The 7,111-nt window shown below is 41.4% G+C and overlaps 1 long non-coding RNA gene across 1 annotated transcript; it reads left to right on the plus strand.

The window, feature by feature from the left end:
* Positions 1-241: 241 nt before the first annotated feature.
* LOC146572264 (uncharacterized) lies at positions 242-1,013 on the plus strand. The gene is made up of 2 exons (XR_014892911.1): positions 242-734; positions 816-1,013. It is a non-coding gene; the product is annotated as an uncharacterized LOC146572264 (long non-coding RNA).
* Positions 1,014-7,111: the final 6,098 nt, after the last annotated feature.

Raw genomic sequence — 7,111 nt, forward strand, 5'->3', positions numbered from 1 at the left:
AGCTGATTGGCCCTGCGGCAGTCCGGCTCACATTGCCTGCATCGTTGCGGATCCATCCGGTGTTCCATGTTTCGCAGGTCAAGCCAGTGTTGTCTAGTCCTCTGTGCCCTCCTTCCGACCCCCCTCCTCCCGCCCGGCTCGTCGATGGTCATCCTGCCTTCTCGGTGCGGCGTATCCTGGACGTGCGTCGGTGGGGCAGGGGCCGGCAGTTTCTGGAGGACTGGGTGGGGTACGGGCCTGAGGAGCGTTCGTGGGTGTCTCGGTCTCTGATCTTGGACCCGGCGCTTGTTTCTGATTTTTTCAGGTCTCTTCGCGTGTCCGGGTCTGCTCGGTCGCCGGGGGGCGATCGTTGAGGTGGGGGTACTGTCATGGTCCGGGTGAGCACGGGGTTTTTCCACTCCGCTGGGTTCTACCTTCAGGCAGAGACTCCAATCAGCTTCCACACCTGGTTCCAATCAAGTCACCTGCATATAAGACCAGCATTCACAACAGACCTCTGCCAGATCTTCTGCTAACCCATGACCCACCTGGCAGTCACGTTTCCCGAACTACTCTCATCTCCGCCTGGACGCTGGTTCTGTCATCTGGTTTCTTCCTCTCCACCATCGGACTACACCTGCCTGCCTCCCTGCCAAGTCCCTCACTCCACGCATATTCTGGATCCTCTCTGGACACTCCTCACCCGGAACCCCCTGGACACCCCTTCCTCGCATGACACTTTAAACCTGCAACGCGTAAGCCCTAACCTCCATAGCCTAATCCTGCAGCTGTGATTCACTGGACTGCCACTGACTACTTGTCTCTTCTCATTATAGTGACTGCGTACCTCCATCCAAGCCGCTGCCCCTTTTTTCCATCCGTGAAATCCAGCACCTAGCCATAGCACTCAGTTTCATGTTCACAGTTTGGCCTCACAGTTCACAGTTCATAGCATTTCATAATTCATAGCATTCATAGTCTCCTGTTGTGTAATTTCACTAGACACTTGTAAATAAAGCACTGTGTTCACGCCCGTTTGCCTCCCTCTGTGTCTGCATTTGAGTCCACACCCACAGCCGGGCCCTCTCGGCCGTAACAAACTGAAACAATTTTGTGAACTCAGAAAGCTGAAAAAAATAAAATAAACGCAGGAAATATTCTTAGTTTTAGTATATGTTAGTTTGATAAAGATTTTATCACAACTTGCCTAATGAGGCTGTCATAAATCCGTTCATTGAGACTTTGGATACAAGACTGCAAGTCAACTGCTTTCAAGATGTAATGTCTGTACTGATTTTTCAAAATCTTACCTGTCACACAAACTCTTCCAGGTCATCCAATAATAAAACATATATCAAACAAAAAAAACTAAACTGAAACAAGAAAATCCACCTTGGAAACTACCTGAAACTAAACCGAATTAAAAGCAGAAAGTCAGAATGAAATAAATAAAAAATCTAATTAGTAAATACAAAACTTTAATAAGTTGGGTTTTAACATTTCCATTTAGGGAATACTGTATTGTACCAACTTATTGTCATGCGTGAACCATTGTGTGATCAGCTGATAATCAGTCACTTGTCAAACTCTTTCTATCCTATCTGAAAGTACTAAGTTTATATTTCAGTGATATGAATAAAAAAGTAACTGGAAATCTCTCAGCTATCATCACATGTGATGTAACAGTAGATAGCTGCTGAACTGAGATGGTCGTGACTTTTTCAGTGTAAGAACAATCCAATGCCTACACACTGAGGATCGCCCTCTTTGATTTCTTAAGTGTATTTAACACAATTCATCTTCTACTTGTGAGAGAAAAGCTACAGGAAATGTGTAGGAACTAAACCCTCCACCTACATCCAGAGGCCACCGTCATAAGAAAAAAAATGCAGATTTAAGACATTTTAAGTAGACTAATGTTTCAGACCTGAAATCTATGCAAACAGACCAATTCACCCTCTAAAAACAGACCTTTTTGGAGGGTCTCTGTGTAATGGTTTTCAATGGCCTGATTAGTTAGAAAAAATAATTTGGACCTCACTTCATGCATACATTCATATGCTTCATTCATCATGCATACTTAAATATGTAAAGGGAATGTTACGGCTGGGTAGCCGATGAGTTGTGGCGTGGACCCAAAAGCAGATGCACTGGAGGCAGAATTGAATCTAACACAAGGCAAGTCTTCATTTTGGCCAACAATACACATGAAAATAAACAACAACAAAAACAGAACGAGAACTAACAAAACCTAGACTGGAAGAAAATATAACATGAAACCCAAAAATCCTGATAACACTAACCTTTGAGACACAGTGAGATGGGAAATGACTTGACAATGAACAAAGGGAGACAGAGGACTTACAGTTTTTTCTGATTGCTTAAGCACATTTTTTGTAACTATTGGCTAATTTTGCAAAACTCTTCACACAAATAAGAAAACCTGTCACCCAATAATCAAAACATTGTAGTTCTCTTGCAAAAGCAAACACAGCTAGATTAACTCTTCACACCTTCGTAAAAATGGTGTTTCCGTATCAAACAGTACACACAAGCCATCATCTACTAAGCACACAATGCACCAACTGCACACTGATGGTATGAATACAAAACACATCTGGCTTTTGCTTTCTCTGTGCACAAGGTAGGCTATGTCAGTTTGAGCTCATACTTCTGTCATAGATCCATAAGCATAGAGGGATCCAAACTTCAAGTACTGGTGTTTATTCAAACACATCAAAACAAACACAAGTGTTTATTTCCAAGTATAGGATTATTTGCAATCGCCATAATGACTATATGGGTTACTTGGTCTGCAGTGAACATGCTTCCTCTGCCCCCAGCATCTGGTCATCTAGCAATTCTGTAAAGTAACAATTTCAGTATTTTTACATCAATGGTATTGGTGTGTTTCTCATTGGCATATGGCAGTGCTACAAATCTTAGTGCGAAGTGACTGTACTAACCGACTCTCATTTCAAAATGTCCTTATGGTACTTGCTACCAGAGGTGGGACCAAGTCATTGTTTTGCAAGTCTCAAGTAAGTCTCAAGTCTTTATCCTCAAGTCTCAAGTCAAGTCTCAAGTAATGTCAGGCAAGTCAGAGTCGAGTCTCAAGTCACTGGTGTAAAAGTCCGAGTCAAGTCACAAGTCTGAAACTTTGAATTTCAAGTCCTTTCGAGTCTTTAAAAAAAAACGAAAAAAAGCATGTTGCAGTTATGCTAAATGTAAATATTAGACCATGTAATTTTTTAATCTGTGTTTTTCTCAACACATGACAAAATAGTGAACTTAGAAAATATACACAAATTGTGAAATTGCACCTCTTTAAAATGCAGCTCAATTAAACCTAGCTCCAAGAATAATTTTCACCGACAGTTCTGAGATAAGCTGCATGTTATTCTTGGATGCGGTTGTAGGACTGGCTTTGAAATCGCATGACAAAAATATCATACATAAATAAATGATATATTTTTTTTAAATATCATTTAAAAAAAAACTGCATCACCAACGTAGCCTTGAAAACATTTGCTAGTTAGATAAAGTCAGCTATCTCATCGTAGCATATTTATATGCATATTTATAATCATACGGTTCTTGGAGTGAGTGCATACACTCATGAAGTTTAGTAACTTCAGGTCACTGCAACAAGCCCAGGTACAGTTTACCGACGGATGGGTGCAGGACCTTGAAATGCACCGTGTAGAACGAAAGACCATCGTACGTATCATAAGTTTACCAGTCTCACAAATTGTTGTCATAAATACACATTCCTTAACCGTTTATTAATAGGACCTTTGAGCTCAACGGTAATTACAGTTTTTTACAGTCGCTAACAAGCGCCTACCCATACTTCAGATACTTTTTCTAAACTCTTAACACAGACCCACACCTACAAAACACAATTGGCCAAATGGATAATATCCTTCCCAAAAATACACTTTGTTAAATATATACTAACTCCTCATTTCAAAATTAGAACACATCTTTCTCTGCACACACTAACTGTACAAAAACACTATAAATCTGACTCAAAATGAAATTAGTCTGTCAAAGAATAACACTTGTTTTCACTTCACAAGGTACATGCAGTCAATCAAAGTACACCAGGTTTCAAAATACTGGCTATTATTGACATTACAAAAACTGCATAGACTTTTATGTTTCAGTTTCACAGGTATTTGCATGCGAAACATGCAATCCACCATATTGACACCAGAAATGTCTTGGTTGGTAACTGTATGTCCACATGTACAGTAATGTTCACATTCAAAAGCATTCCAGTAAAAAGCAAACAAGTTTTTGTTTCTTTACTGTTTACCACAGGAGGTACAGTAGAAAAACGGTATGATAGGACAGAGAAAGTTTTACAGTATTGCTTACAGTGAACAAAATATCCATGAAACACACAAGAGCATTCTGAACAAAAAAACAACAGCAAAAAGCCAAGATAAAAAGGGGGGGAGGGGGGCTAAAAAAAAGGCAAAAAAGTTGCATCTAATCTCTGCGATCTTCAGGGTTAGGCCACATGTTTTCATCAACATCACATCTGATGTCAGCCAAGTCCGATGCACCTGGGATAAAACCGCCTGGTATGTCGGATCCACCCTTGGCAATTGTCAACTGTGATGTCCCTGGAGCCAGCATCCATGGCTTCAAGGAGGGACATCTGGTCATGTGGCTGATGGTCATAAACCTTCCACCGCCATGCAGAAAAGAACTCCTCTATGGGGTTGAGGAAAGGTGAATAGGGTGGAAGGAAGAGACTCACCAGTCTTGGGTGGACTTCAAACCATGTTGTTATTGCTTGCGAGTGATGGAAAGCCACATTGTCCCAGGTAATTACAAAGGTCCTCATGTTTTCACCCTCCTGACCCTGCTCTGGAACCAGGCGCTGGTGGAGATCATTGAGAAAGGCAAGCAAGCGCTCTGTATTATAGGGTCCAACCTGACATTTGTGAAGGAGTAATCCTGCATTTGCAATTGCTGCACACATGGTAATGTTTGCCCCTCTCTGTCCTGGCACATCAACTGTGGCCCTTTTTCCAATTACATTTCGTCCACGTCGACGCCTTTTGGCCAGATTGAATCCTGCCTCATCGATGTATATGAATTCATGAGGGGCCTGGTTGGCCTCCAATTCCATAACTCTCTGAAACAAAGTTTATGTAAGTCATGTTAGTACTGTATACCATACTGTACTGTAACCTAGTATTGTGTAGGTTACCTACTTGCAAAGTGCAAAGCTTATAGAACTGGACATTGGATTGAATATACACTGTACCTGGACATATTGTCGTCGTAGCTCCTTGACCCTCTCACTGTTCCTCTCAAAGGGAACAGTGTAGAGCTACTTCATCCGCACTCTATGTTTGGACAATGTCCGCGAAATGGTTGTGAGGCTGATTCTATCGATATTGTCGAATATCTCATGGTCCGCCACAATTCTGGTTTGTATTTCACGCAGTTTTATTGCATTATTTGCAGTAACCATTTCCACAATGGCAAGCTCCTGATCATTACTGAGGAGCTTTCCTCTTCCCCCAGAGGGTGGAAGACGTTGCATTCTTTAGAAAGACAGACAATTCAACATATGCATTACTGTATGACCATATTGACATGTCAAGTGAGAATAGGAACAATCCATGTAAAATGCAATACTTACCTGTTGGTTTGTTGAAAGGTGCGTATAATGGAGGCAACCGTTGACCGCCTCAAATTGGGCTGCACTCTTTCACCAGCCTCTCTTAGTGAAAGACCATGGTTGATTACATGGTCAATGATAGTGGCACGAATTTCATCACTGACTACTGTTCTTGCAGCCCTTGGAATGCCACCACCACGCATTCTTACACCTATACCTTGCCCTCTCCTTGGGCCTGCTCTTCTCTCTGGGCCCCTTGCTCTTACTCCTCCTCGACCAGACATTACAGTGTTTGTCTTTTTTTTGTTTCCAAAAACATCACTCCTCAAGGTCTTGCCTTATGAACCCCACTGAGTCTAAGCCAGAATGGAAGAAGGTGTGGTTGGCCCAATTTACCCAACATAAATCAGCTGTGTGTCAATTATTCAATTGTTTGTTTGTTTACAGCTGAGATATATTTTTGATATTGATATTGTTTTTGTACTGATATCATTGCAGGGGCAGAGGTTTTTATACTGTATCTACGGTTTGGAATATTGTTTTTGCTATTGTGGGATGTTGTGTGTTAACATTCGTAGATACTACAAGAACAGTCCATAGTTTTGTTGGGAGGTATAACTTGTCTGTTAAGAAAATGTAAGCATTGTGGAAATGTGTTCACTGACTGCATATTGGGTGAACACGACATGAAATGTGTGAATGGTATGGCCACAACAGACCGATCCTGTGCTAATTGTGTTTAGAGTTTTGCAAATGTGACAACTGTTTGGACAAACGCTTGTTAGCGACTGTAAAAAACTGTAATTAGTAGTGGAAATAATTTCTGGTAGCATCACAGAAATGTAGCAGTGACAATAATACTGTATGCTGTAATCGTACTGGACAATTAGTGATACAAAAAAACTGTTTTATCCTGTGAATAAAAGTATATGTTTTTGTCAATGTACCATAATAACAGAAGCGAAACGCAATATTGTGTCAGGACAATTCACTATTTATGCACAATAAACAAAGGAGCATAGCGCGACAATTTCTGTTCAGCGCCAGACTTGCTTGTAACCTATATCACCAATTATGTTAACTACAACAGCAGACTGACCTTTGTGTAAATGCTTGGAGCAGACTAACCTGTGAGCTGGAGTGTTCTGGGACGTTATATTTGATCTTTGAATGGCTGCAATCCAGGCCACCCGTCGCGTCTTTGTCACTTCGGAAACATGGCTAGAACAATTTCTCTTCAACGACGTAATCCGATAACAACCGATCTCTTTACCCGTCGGCTTCCCGTGGCTGTCATGCGACCGGCTATTGCAGTTAATAATACAACAGCTTCTTGACATTTTTGTGTTTCTTTTTATCACTGTGTGACTGATTTTAATTGAAAGCCTGCGTGCGCTAGTACCGCTTGCCACGAGTTCCCAGAATCCTTTGCGGTTCTACCCGTGAATGACGTCACATTTTCAATCTCTATATAATATGCATGTTAAA

The sequence above is a fragment of the Mchenga conophoros genome, linkage group LG6, assembly GCF_057382185.1.
Source record: "Mchenga conophoros isolate Kocher_MC1m ecotype Shallow Benthic linkage group LG6, M_conophoros_male_GT1.1, whole genome shotgun sequence".
Taxonomy (NCBI): domain Eukaryota; kingdom Metazoa; phylum Chordata; class Actinopteri; order Cichliformes; family Cichlidae; genus Mchenga; species Mchenga conophoros.